The sequence below is a fragment of the Haliotis rubra genome, unplaced genomic scaffold (assembly GCF_003918875.1).
Source record: "Haliotis rubra isolate DU_JTF1 unplaced genomic scaffold, ASM391887v1 Scf252, whole genome shotgun sequence".
NCBI classification, from domain to species: Eukaryota; Metazoa; Mollusca; class Gastropoda; order Lepetellida; family Haliotidae; genus Haliotis; species Haliotis rubra.
This window is the reverse complement of record NW_025766581.1, coordinates 613255-627116: the sequence shown is the minus strand read 5'-3', so window position 1 is coordinate 627116 and position 13862 is coordinate 613255. Positions and strand designations below refer to the sequence as shown.

General features: G+C 41.1%; 1 long non-coding RNA gene across 1 annotated transcript; it reads left to right on the top strand.

Annotated features, from left to right (window-relative positions):
* Nucleotides 1–1478: 1478 nt before the first annotated feature.
* Nucleotides 1479–6662, top strand: LOC124279542. Its single transcript, XR_006899408.1, has 3 exons — nt 1479–1550; nt 5699–5792; nt 6538–6662. It is a non-coding gene; the product is annotated as an uncharacterized LOC124279542 (long non-coding RNA).
* Nucleotides 6663–13862: the final 7200 nt, after the last annotated feature.

Genomic DNA, 13862 nt, shown 5'->3' with positions numbered 1-13862 from the left:
ACATTGTTGACAACAATATGAAAGTAGTGACATCTATTTATAATGTGACACAAGCCCCGCCCATTCTATGACCAGCCAATCAAGAAACAGGGGTCCGTTTGTGGGTGAGACTAAGTGCAAGTGTAAGTGTGTGGTAGGCCCATCGGCGGATATGAAGTCACGTGCAAGTTATGCATTAACCAATGACATCGTTCTATTTTGGTTTCCAACATGCAGAAATAGCACGTGCAGAACCTGAAAATGTTGGACATGTTGAAAATGTTGAACATGAGAAAGCGATGGCAAGTCTTGAAGAACAGATTGCAAAACTGAAGGAATCGATGCTGATCCAGGAGGAAATGGTTAACGATCTTTCCATGAGGAGTCAAGACGCCCAAAACATAATCGGAGACCTTACTGATTCAACAGCCAAGTTGACTGAATGTGCAAACCGTGAGCTTCTGTAGTTCCTCCCTTTAAACCATTATAATGACCTGACGCTCCTGTTACTGAAGGTAACTCTAAGTCAGGAATTTCAAAAAATACGCAACTAAAGGTCAATGTTCAAAACTTTAGGGAAAATATGCATCTACTCACTTAAACAAGTTGGCAAATCACACAAAACCGATGATTCCTGAAAAAGAGTCAGCTCGCCCATTTTGGATTCTACTTCCGAAATAAACAGGGCGGTGGGGTAGCCTAATGGTTAAAGTGTCCGCTCGTCATTCTGAAAACTAGGGCTGGATTCTCCACATGGGTACAATGTGTGAAGTCCATTTCTGGTGCCATCCGCATATTGCTAACATCGCTGTAAAACCTCACTCACTCCGGATCCTCGTGAGATGTTCATTACGGTCATGCGATCTGTGATGAGAGTATTATATTATGACACACCTAAGCGATTACTGTGTTTAAACATGCCAGTGTCTGGCTAATAATCAATGAACGAGTGAGTATGGTTTTACACCGCTTTTAGCAATAGTCCAGCAATATCCTGGAGGGGGACACCAGAAATGGGCTTCACACAATTGTACCCATGTGGGGAATCGAACCCGGGCCTTCGGCTTGACGAGCGAACGCTTTAACCACTAGGCTACCCCACCGTCCCGTCTGGCTAACAAAGTATTTGATAAGTGTTAAATATAATAAACCAAATATGACATTTGCACAACGATTCAGTCATACTACAATATTTTGTTCATTATATTATTATTTCGATTACTTAGGAAGGTTGTTACTTCCTACAAAATAGTACTTTTCTCTCTATGTTTAAGCGTGAATGTCAGTTGTTATGCCGACTGAAAGTGTCTGACGCTTTTAAGTTGTATGTTTAAATCGAGATTTTATACAAACTTGGTTTACAAGCATGGTTAACATTTTACACCTCTTATCAGCAAAGAATGACAAGCACGTTGTTTCATGACCCTCCAGGTGTTCTGTACAAGGTGACGGCGTTTATCGGTACAGAGCCAATATGCGACATCACATGACCAGGTTTCCTTGCGAATTGACGGATCTTCAGAAACGTACAATATCGAGAACATAAACGACCAGAGACGTGGGGCCGGACAGTATGTATATTTATTACTTAATATGTTACGTAAAGATACGTAAAGCCCGAAAGGTTTCAATGTTTTGCTAAGCGGTGACATGTAAAGTAATTAGCCGGTCTTTCTTTAAGACAAGTGACAGATACACTCTCACTATCAGATTACAAAATATAACTAGCTCTGTTTCACGCTGTGATTCACTATCCACATCCATTATAGATTCCAAGGGTTATATCCCAAAACTTCCACATCCCAAAACTTCCACATCCCAATACTACCACACATTGTTAAAACAACAACTCCTCATCACCCCTTTTTGTTAATAGGATAGCTCAGGAAGTGCATTGAACTGAAACAACCGATAATGATACATCACCTGACTTAGCAGAGTAGAGATGTTAGTAGAGAAAGAGCAGTTAGTTAAAAAATATGAAATATATTTATATAATATATAAATTCGTGCATATTTCAAGTAGGCAAAAATTGTAAATTTTGTTTTCTTGTATTACCTTGAAATGTTGTTGATTACGTTTATAGTATTCCTAATATACAAAACATTAATTATGCAAGCTTAACGTATATTTAATGTACATGCAGTGTGCGAAATAGCCACTGGCCCGCTAGCCCGTGGCTAGTAAAAGGCCATTGAATCTCCAGTCACTGGCCCGACTGGCTTGTGAATTTTCATGTGGTCATTTTGTAAATATATCACTCTCTCCGATTTGTTAAGTTATATATAATACACATTAAATTTGTCAGTCAGATATTTCAGAATGTTTAAAGAATATGTAATAGGCAAAGATCTTGGACACTATAGGACATAAGTTCCCTATAAATGTTCTACGTTGACTGTGATATGTAACTAGAAAAAATATGTATTATTGTTAATAATAATAATTGTTAAGTGATTGTTTGTATTCATTACTGATTAATGGATTAAAGCATTATAGACTGGGGTAATCAGTATGCTTAGGTGTGTGCAGTCAACCAGAAATGTTGCTGTTATAAGCTATGGAAGTTTTGGGATGTGGAAGTTTTGGGAGGATACCATTCCAAGTAATAGCATAAGCATGTACCTATGAAGATCCGGGTGAATTAGGCTAGGTTCACACTGTCGTACGATTCGTTACGAATGCCACAATTGGCCATTCGTAGCTGATCGTGGAACTTCTCTGAAATTTCTGGTGTGGATACGAGGTGATGCGAGTCGATATGTTTTGATACCATTTGTTGCGCTTGGATACGCTATTGTCACGATCTGATCTCCCGTTCAGATACGATCACATACATTGTAGTGATAGGATTGTCCCTATCGACTCCACGATTGGGTCGCGATCTGACACGATCATCACGATCGGGGTCCCCGATTTTGGACGATGTGGTACGTGCAGGTACGTTCCGATACGTTCATCGCGAACCGATGCAGGATACGATTGTGGTCGCGATGTCTTTCACGATCACGATCGAGGTGATCACGATTTGAGCTACGATTGGAACCCAACGGGTATATATATATATACAGCCCCACTGAACATGGACTTCACTGTTTCTTGAACTCTAACAGAGAACATTGATTTCAGTCGTGGCGCGAATCGTGATAGTGTGAACCACAGGCAAATTGTAGCGCAAATAGGGTTGCACAACTATGTGAACATAGTGTTATATGGACTAATTCAGGACAGCCATCGTCCAAATATTTAAAAAGTCCAAAACTATGTACTCAAGACATGTGAGACTTTATTGTAATATATATATGACGCTAAGTTGTATTTTTAATCACTACTGTACATCCTTATCACTACCGCATTGTACATTGATTTGTCAGCCCATTAATTATTGTATAAGACATTTATAACCTTCATTGGTAATCCCCCTTGGCCGTGTCTGCCATCACATCAACTGGTCAAGGAAGTGCTATTGTTTTTCTGTCTGTCCATTGATGAGTCGTCGCCTGTCCATTGTTGTCAAAAACTGTATATATACTTAGTATGCTCACTTCTAGACAGTGAAGGAGTACGAGTTCGGTATTTGGACTGTCTGTTGGGACGACCACGAGCAGGATAATGCCGCTCGTAGGAACGCCCTGGGGTTGAGCAGGTACTCCGCTCACCTTCGCGTCAGGTCTTGTGTATTTGTTTGTCATGTACTAAAGACGTTTGAACTCAACTATGCCTTCGTCTTCATCAACGCACATTTCATCTTAATCATGAGCTAATTCCCCAGTTGACGCATATCCACGCGTTGACAATAGCATTACAATTGGCCTCCAGCAACCCATGCTTGTCGAAAGAGGCACTAACGGGATCGGGTGGTCAGGCTCGCTGACTTGGTTGACACATGTCATCGTATCCCAGTTGCATGGATCGATGTTCATGTTGTTGATCACTAGAATATTTACAGATCGCCGCCATATAGCTGGAACATTGTTAAGGGGGACGTTAAACAGCAACCAACAATACTCATTTGTTTACGAATCTCTATCAAATAGTGACGATATACGGTGTTTCCGAAACGGTGAGCGTATCCTTCCCGAGCCGTCATATACAAAGGCAAGTCAACTGTTGACCTGACAAAACACGTGGTTCAGTGTGGTTTAAGTCAAAATAGAGAATGGCATCACTGGAATATTTCTGTCACGGATGCACATAAAAACAGTGACAGGAAAAGACATACACAGAGGATGACAATTATTTATTGTTTATAAGAGTCTAAATACACTGAGTGACAATACATCTACAGTCTAAATACAGCGGGTGACAATACATCCATAGTCTAAATACAGTGGATGACAATACTTCCACAGTCTAAATACAGTGGGTGACAATACATCCACAGTCTAAATACAGTGGGTGACAATACATCCACAGTCTAAATACAGTGAGTGACAATACATCCACAGTCTAAATACAGTGGTGACAATACATCCACAGTCTAAATACAGTGGGTGACAATACATCCACAGTCTAAATACAGTGGGTGACAATACATCCACAGTCTAAATACAGTGGGTGACAATACATCCACAGTCTAAATACAGTGAGTGACAATACATCCACAGTCTAAATACAGTGAGTGACAATACATCCACAGTCTAAATACAGTGAGTGACAATACATCCACAGTCTAAATACAGTGAGTGACAATACATCCACAGTCTAAATACAGTGGGTGACAATACATCCACAGTCTAAATACAGTGGGTGACAATACATCCACAGTCTAAATACAGTGGGTGACAATACATCCACAGTCTAAATACAGTGGTGACAATACATCCACATGACAATACATCCACAGTCTAAATACAGTGGGTGACAATACATCCACAGTCTAAATACAGTGGGTGACAATACATCCACAGTCTAAATACAGTAAATGACAATACATCCACAGTCTAAATACAGTGAGTGACAATACATCCACAGTCTAAATACAGTGAGTGACAATCCATCCACAGTCTAAATACAGTGGGTGACATTCCATCCACAGTCTAAATACAGTGGATGACAATACATCCACAGTCTAAATACAGTGGAGTGACAATGCATCCACAGTCTAAATACAGTGGTGACAATACATCCACAGTCTAAATACAGTGGGTGACAATACATCCACAGTCTAAATACAGTGGGTGACAATACATCCACAGTCTAAATACAGTGGGTGACAATACATCCACAGTCTAAATACAGTGGGTGACAGTACATCCACAGTCTAAATACAATACATGTCTAAATACAGTGACAATACATCCACAGTCTAAATACAGTGGATGACAGTACATCCACAGTCTAAATACAGTGGGTGACAATACATCCACAGTCTAAATACAGTGGATGACAGTACATCCACAGTCTAAATACAGTGGGTGACAATACATCCACAGTCTAAATACAGTGGATGACAGTACATCCACAGTCTAAATACAGTGGGTGACAATACATCCACAGTCTAAATACAATGGATGATAAAGAAATGTGAAATGTTGCATTGGCATTGTCTTGTAGATCTCCATATTAACTTGTGTAAAAGAGTGCAAAGCCCATTTCTGGTGTCCATGGACGTGACATAGCTGTAATATTGTCAAAGTGGCGTAAACCCATCCTCATGCAGCATATTATAAATCCAGAATATACCAATACCTACATGGAATGTACTTTTGATTTCAGGGTTAACGAGGTATTTTTCCGCTCTGCATCCCTCGGCTCAATCAACAGCGTATACATGGAGCTGCACGGCGGAGATGGGTGGTACATCGAGAAGGTAGCTTCTGTCAATGTAACTTATAAATGTATTTAGATGAGTGAGTGAGTGAGGTTTTGCGCCGCTTTCGGCAATATTCCAGCAATATCACGGCGGGGGACACCAGGAATGGACTTCACACATTGTACCCATGTGGGGAATCGAACCCGGGTCTTCAGCGTGACGAACGGACGAGATGGCTTATGAATGTCCATTCTCCTAAACTATGCTGAACAACATTAGAAACGCACCACCCATCTAATACGAAATATCCCCGTCAGACTGAAATGTAACCATGATATTTGAGCATCGTCGGTGCATGTGTGGTACGTTTCTAATGTTGTTCAGTATATAAAAGGTCGACCATTTGTAATACATTACACGTGACAGTGAAACTTCCTCCCGGATTAGGTATATGGAAGGATACATCTCTCATTTGTCCCATAATTTCAATACCGAATTTCTGACGAAGACGAACAAATTTTTATGGATTGACAACTTCTTTATTGCAATGGACTGACTGACTGAGTTTGGTTTTACGCCGCCTTTTGCAATATTCCAGCTAACATCACGGCGGGGGACACCAGAAATGGGCTTCACACATTGTACCCATGTAGGGATTCGAACCCGGGTCTTTGGCGTGACGAGCCAACGCTTTAACCATTAGGCTACCCCACCGCCACTATTGCAATGGATGTCAACCCATAAAATTGGCTCCTCTTTATCATAAATATCACTTACAAATACACTGTTCCTTCTTCCTCAGCTGACTATTGACGAGCTGTATTCGGGACATATATCTACGTTCGACTACCATTCCTGGCTAGATGATGATGGTCCAGTTAGCATCACGCTGCCACTGACATCCACCTACAACCATATCAGCACCTAGGTTAGGAGTGAGTGAGTGAGTTTGAGTTTATGCGCTTTTAGCACTATTCCAGCAATATCACGCGGGGGACACCAAGAATGGGCTTCACACATTGTACCCATGTGGGGAATCGAACCCGGGTCTTCGGCGTGACGAACGAAGGCCTTAACCACTAGGCTACCACACCGCCCCCACCTAGGTTAGAAGAGGTGGGTGGCGTTCACGATTCCTAGCTCAGGACAAAGTTATGTCAATATTGTTTAACGCCGCAGTCAGCAATATTCCGCCTCAGTATTCCGGCGGTCCGTAAATAATTGAGTTTGGACCAGACAATCCAGTGATTAACATCATGAGCATATGGGATACGATGATATGTGTCAACCAAGTCAGCGAGTCCGACCACCCGATCGCGTTAGTCGCCCTTTACGACAAGCATTGGTTGCAGAAGACCAATTCTATCCCGGATCTTCACGGGGCTTTACAATCACTTGATCCTTGTGTAAACAAGAGTGTAAATGATTTCTTTACTGTGTTAAGTAGTTATCGTGTCTCATAGGTCGTAGGGCCGGGTGGTCTACATTTTGTATTGTATTTTATGCGATTTTAACTTGTCAGTTGTATACCACGGGACACGTTAATAAACTATTTTCTTCTTCTTCTTTCTTCTACTATGTTTGACCGGAAGGAAGCTTCGTCTCGGACGATTTGCGAAAATATGAAATACTTTTTTCATTCCTATCTTACCTCCTCCGTGGTGTAGTGGTTAGAGCGTCCGCCCGGAGAGCGGAAGGTCGCGGGTTCGATCCCCGACCGCGTCATACCGAAAGACGTTAAAATATGGTACTTAAATTGTTGGTCCCTGCCTGGTGCTCGGCATTAATGGGTACAACAAGGACTGGTCGGCTCGGAGTCAATATAATGTGTCTGAGTGGGGTATTCATGCTTAATTGCGGCATGGTATCTCAGTGGGCTAGCACTATAAAACCAGCTTAAGTCTGGGCTAGTACAAGCAGCCGCACATACACATACACACGCATGCATGTCATCATATGATCGAAATATTCTCAAGCACAACCTTAAACCCAATTTCACCTCACCTCATTCCTGTCTAACGATCAATAGCTACACAGTTCAATAATTATGTTTTTATCATATCCTTTTCTTTATAAAAATATATAACATGATTAGTCGTTCTCAGTGTTCATACGTGAGGTAATGATCGAAATATTCTCAAGCACAACCTTAAACCCAATTTCACCTCACCTCATTCCTGTCTAACGATCAATAGCTACATAGTTCAATATGTTTTTATCATATCCTTTTCTTTATAAAAATATATAACATGATTAGTCGTTCTCAGTGTTCATACGTGAGGTAATGATTTGATGTCAATGTTTCCTTGGAAGAAAGCAATATTTACATCGTGTTGTGAAGATCTGCTAATTGATTTTGTTTTCTTGTCAGGATGTCCTCTCCCATAGCAGCGTTGGAGTTGTGAGAGAGATGGCCAACTGCCGACGGCGCCTAACTGTTATTGACAATATTCATCCAATAAATATTGATGTAAAATTACTTTCAATTTTTGTAACCCTTCGCATAGTCAACGAAGATTATTTGTCGTGGTTAGTGAAAGGTTATCGAGTTTTTCTTCGGCAAATACTTCGGAACCCTCAAGGCATTGTTGCCTATAATGTCAGAGAACATTTTTGTTTACTGTTTAGTGTGGGGAGAAGTTAATGTTTTCCAGGGATTCTTCTCTCTGTCTTTCAAGTTGTAACTGCAACACGACAGCTCCATGGAAAAAACCCTGTTAAGTAGCGTGAGTGAGTTCAAGATTAACGTAGCAATGACGTATCCAACTAAGCATACCCTGAGGATGTTACACTGGAATAAGACGTATAGAATCTGTACTTTATAAAACATTAAAGCAACTTCCACTTGGAAACGGATTAGAGCTACATTAAAAAAATATATAATCTACGTAGTTGATATGCGGGATATCGATTATGTCGATGAAAGACCCGATCTTGTAGGGGCGATCAATCTGGGACTTGTTGCTGAATCTGCCATTTGAGGCCGGTATACCGTCCTCATAAGCGTCCTCATAATCTGGTGTACTGTCCTGCGCTGAAATGACGAGCAACAGAATACCTGCTGGGACTATCCACTGTATTCAGCTTCACTGTTGGCGGTGTAGCACTTGACACCACTGAGCCTTTGCAGTATAAGTACATGGTGAATGAGTTTATTTTTGCGCCGCACTCAGCAATATTCCAGCTATATGGCGGCAATCTGTAAACAATCGAGTCAGGACCAGACAATCCAGTGATCAACATCATAAGCATCGATCTACGCAATTGGGATACGATGACCAAGTCAACCAAGTCAGCGAGTAACCCGATCCCGTTTGTCGCCGCTCACGACAAGCATGGGATGCTGAAGATCAATTCTCATGGGTATGGTCGACAAACGTATGACTAGATGATGACTGATTAAACGTTTGATCATACAGTCATTGTCACTGCACATGCTTGTGATAACTTGCACGTGCAACCACCTTTACATTTTCATGCGATCTTATTTAATTTCTTCATAAAGGTTTTGTTTGAGCACTACACCAAAACAGTGACTAACAGCCTTCAATTAAAACTATTGCATTTGTATCGAATTTATCATGGATTATCTTGCGGCGTTTTTAACAGTGTAGCAATAAAAATGGGTGTTCGTGAATCAACTCGAAAGACTTACGCAGACTGGCTGTCGGTCTGTTTACATCACACCCATGACTTGTTTGAAAAAACAAGGTAAGCGTCTTCGACCAGTGTCAAATTTCCTTGAAAATCTTTCATGGAATAGTTGTCCATTTGAGTGTGTAGGTGAGTTCGGGAGAGGGAGGAATGTGATAATGAAGATGATGTCAGATGAAGATCTTTCAGCAATAATGCAGCAATATTGCAGCAATATCACGGCGGGGACACCGGAAATGGTTTCACTCCTTGTACCCATGCGAGGGATCGAACTCGTGTCTTCGGGGTGAAGAGCGAACGCTTTACCTCATCGTCCCCTCTTTGGTAGAAGCCACACGCAGGGTTGTTCCGCTTACCCTAATACCAGCCAAGGGACATAATCGAGGTAAACTGGGATTCGAGCCCACGAAAGTTTCTGGTAAGTCCAAGGGAGGCAACTCTGCGAATATCGGAGCTGTGGGATACACATGACAGATGGACGACTTGAAACTCTCAAACATAATATAGCAAAGGTGAACATAATTTGTTCCATAATAAAATATGAATCAATAAAATATGTATGAGCTTAAAAACAATGAATAACGGAACACACCACATATGAAACGGGCATCCGTTGGAGGTAAAGTGGAAGGTTTTTCCTGCACACACAGCTGCATTACTATTTGTTTTATCTTGTGCGCTATTCGTCACGTGTTCCAGACTTGAACCTGTGTAATTACAGAAACGTCGTATATCACTACTTTGGACAGAGGAACCTATCAGAACAATTTAGACTTGTCAGAAAATATGGGACCATTTCTTTTTACGCCACACTCAGCAATATTCCAGCTATATGGTGGCGGTCTGTAAATAATCGAAGCTGGACCAGACAATCCAGTGATCAACAGCATGAGCATCGATCAGAATCTTATGAATGAATTGCACAAATTATGGAGATATAAAACTTGCAACAATATTAACATTTTCGAAAGCATGTTTTTTCAAGGCTTTTTATTTCTCTGTTTTGGGGTAATCAGAGTGGCTAAGAGTGAGTGGGTATGGTTTTACGGCAACTATTAAAGCAATATCACAGCAGGGGGTAGCAGAAATAGGCTTCAGGTGTTGTGCCCATGTTGGTTAGGGTAGTTAGGGGGTGCAGCAAAAATGATGGTTACAAAAGTGCATGGTCCAGTGAAAGGGTGGGGGCAGAGCTTTACATTGGTAATTTAAAACAGGCCAATCCTAGCTCAGTTCCGAGCAAATCCTCACCACTGAAAGATAGAGTAATAACAATAAAAATGTACATTTATAGCGCCTCATCCACATCACTGAGGGACATGCTCTAAGCGCATGTAAGTCAGAGTTCATTAAATATTACCCCGGATAACACAAAAAGCCTGTGAGGCGCTAGAAGGTTATAGTCACGTGACTTATCCCACCGGGTACCCCTTTTCTGCTGGAACAGAGTACATTATGATGTAAGGCATTGCATCACTGCCAGCCTACTACACACAGCCGACCTAACCTCAGAAGTAAATCAGAAACGTATTTCCTACCACTGTCTACCATGATAAAAGTATCTCTGTGAACAAGGGCATCAAGGAGGTCAAATGTCCAGATCGCCGTCATTGTACGCGTTACCTCCCCCGTCCTCTAATGTTACAATAATCACCACGACGGTCTGCTCGACACTGTAACAACACGAGTAGGTGACAAGTGGTAATTTAACACGGACCTCACGAACAGTACCTTTGTGTGATTGTGGCGAGACACACTCAAGAATAACCAAGCCACCCTGGAGGCTACAGGCGTCTTTACCAGACCTGGATATGGCATGAATGTATACACTTGTCTTTCCTTACTTAACCGTGAAAATTGGGATTAGAAGAATGGCGACATGCAAGGTTATGTTTTGAGTCATGAACTCTTTCAACCAGAAACTGTGACCATAGTTTTCGTTGTGGTAGATGTTCCCTTTGAACGCTGTACCGTAGTATACGTGACCTAAATGTCACCTTTCCAAATACGCGTCTAAATATGAGATACATATATTCTGCTAAAAACAACATTCTGCCTGTACCGAGCAAAGTAAATTAACTTCTAATTTATCATGTAATTGGTTTACCCTCTATACCAAGTATTTTAAGCTTACTCCATATCATATTTCATAATGAATAACTATATGTTTATTGATAGGATTATAATGGAAGGGTGGCAGAATGCATTTCCTAATGATATCCCCCATGACAACACGAGAGCGTACACAGTTAGACACCTTGCATATACTAGCGGTAAATCTTTTCAAGATTATCGGAAATCAATTCAAGCGTCTTGCACGAACAAGGCATGTAGAACACCACCTTCCCCGCGGACGGCCACAGGACGGGTAAAGCTGGTCGCTCCCGCCTGGGGATTATGACATATGAGGATTATCTTTAACGATTCATTGATACTGTTGAGCGCTTATGTCGAGTACATTACACACATGGGTGGTTTGTGACAAGAGCAATACCGGCCCTGAGAAAAATCTATGTAGCAACGTTTAGCTGCGTGTTATATGCGTTTGTTGGTCCAACAGGTAAGCTACTATTTATATTTTGTTATATTCAGGTACATGTATTTCGTTTTGTGAGTTTAAATGGTCATTGATTGATGTCTTACCATGTACAAACTGTCATTTAAGGCAGCATGTTTATTAGTAAGGTGTGCATATGGGTCACTTTGCCCATCTAATGGTAGTAATATTGATAGATTTATATCCTACACACAATCAAATAGTATACACGATATACATCGTTACCGATAGCCATGTGGTGTGGACGAACCTTGAACGAAAGGTCAGTCAGTATATTTTTCTGAACAAATTGTTTTCTCTGCTTTTTTTTCTGCGATTTTTATTCGTGTCTAATGTTATAAATTGGGTACTTTAAAAAACAATGTGATTCCAAACAAGATGCATCGGTATTATTGCAACGTACATTGTGATTAAGAGACACGAGCAATACGATCGTTACATTATGTGACAATAAACATTTAGACGACACACTCATGCATTGTTCAACATTGTGACATTGTCATGAATCATTGTCTGTGTCACAATGGGCGACGTATGTATGAGCGTGTAGTCTATAGAAACACGAGTTGACAATGCCATAACCCGGTGTACTACACAGGTTCAGGGAGTATTATTGTCAAAACGTTCAACTGGTTTCTATACCGACTAGTTACACGTCTCACATAATGCTATTTATTGCATGCATGTATGTGTATATTAAAATGCACATATCAAATGAAAGCTGAAGTTCATTATATTCCTTGAAATATTCCTTGAAACTCAAACTTGTGACTCAAAGTCAGTGAAGACTCAATGAAACTAAAAACATCTATGGGTGAGTGAGTTTAGTTTTACGCCGCACTCAGCAATATTCCAGCGGTCTGTAAACAATCTGGACCAGACAATCCTGTCTTCAACACAATGAGTATCGATCTATGCAATTTGGATACGATGGCATGTGTCAACCAAGTCAGCGAGAAAAAATATACCTATGGAAAAGCTAAATGTGTTTCATATAAAGTAATCGAAATGCGATCTTAGGAAAATATCAAGATAATATTTGGCCATTTGTCTGATAAATATTATATCATAACAAACTGATCAACAAAACCCATACCTCGTCACGGGAGACGGAGCGAAACATCCCTAAAGAGTGGTGGTAATGATTCAATTAATAATATCAATAGCGGGTGTGACCATCGTTTGCATTGATAGTGGATGGATGAAAACAGCCTTAAGGTTGTGGTTCCAAATATGATTCAAGCATTATGTCTCCTGAGCAAGCGTTAAGGCTGTTCCTGGTCCTGTTAGGCGTTGCTCCTTTTCATCCCAGTGAGTGAGTTTAGTTTTACGCCACTTTTAGTAAAATCCAGCAATAGCACAGCTGGGGACACCAGAAATGGGCTTCACATATTGTACCCATGTGGGGAATCGAACCTGGGTCTTCGGCGTGACAAGCGAACGCTTTAACCACTATGCTACCCCATTTCATCCCAGACATGTTTGGGGAAGAGGTCTGGAGAAACAGCCGGTCATGTCAGTGTAGACTTGTTTTTGAATGTGCAATATGTGGGTGAACATTATCCTGCTTCACCGTTAGGTTCCTGTATTTGCCAAAACGGTAGAACACGATCTCGAACGATGTCGTCCCGGAAGTGGACGCCATTCTAATTAACAATTACGGTGATGAGCTATGTTCTCTGATGATGACAGCCCCTTCCATTTCACTGACGACGTCGACTAACTAAAACCTTCCTCGTGTACTCCTGTAAATCCTTGCACGACTATTAGAGCTGTCCAGATGAAACTTTGACTCATCTTTGAACAGAACACTATCTTCTGTCTTCTGAAGCCAGGTTTTGTCTACCGAAACCTAGGCTTTGACAGGGACGTGGAAGCAACATTGGTCGTATCCATAGAAGTTTGTTTTTCTCCTTCAA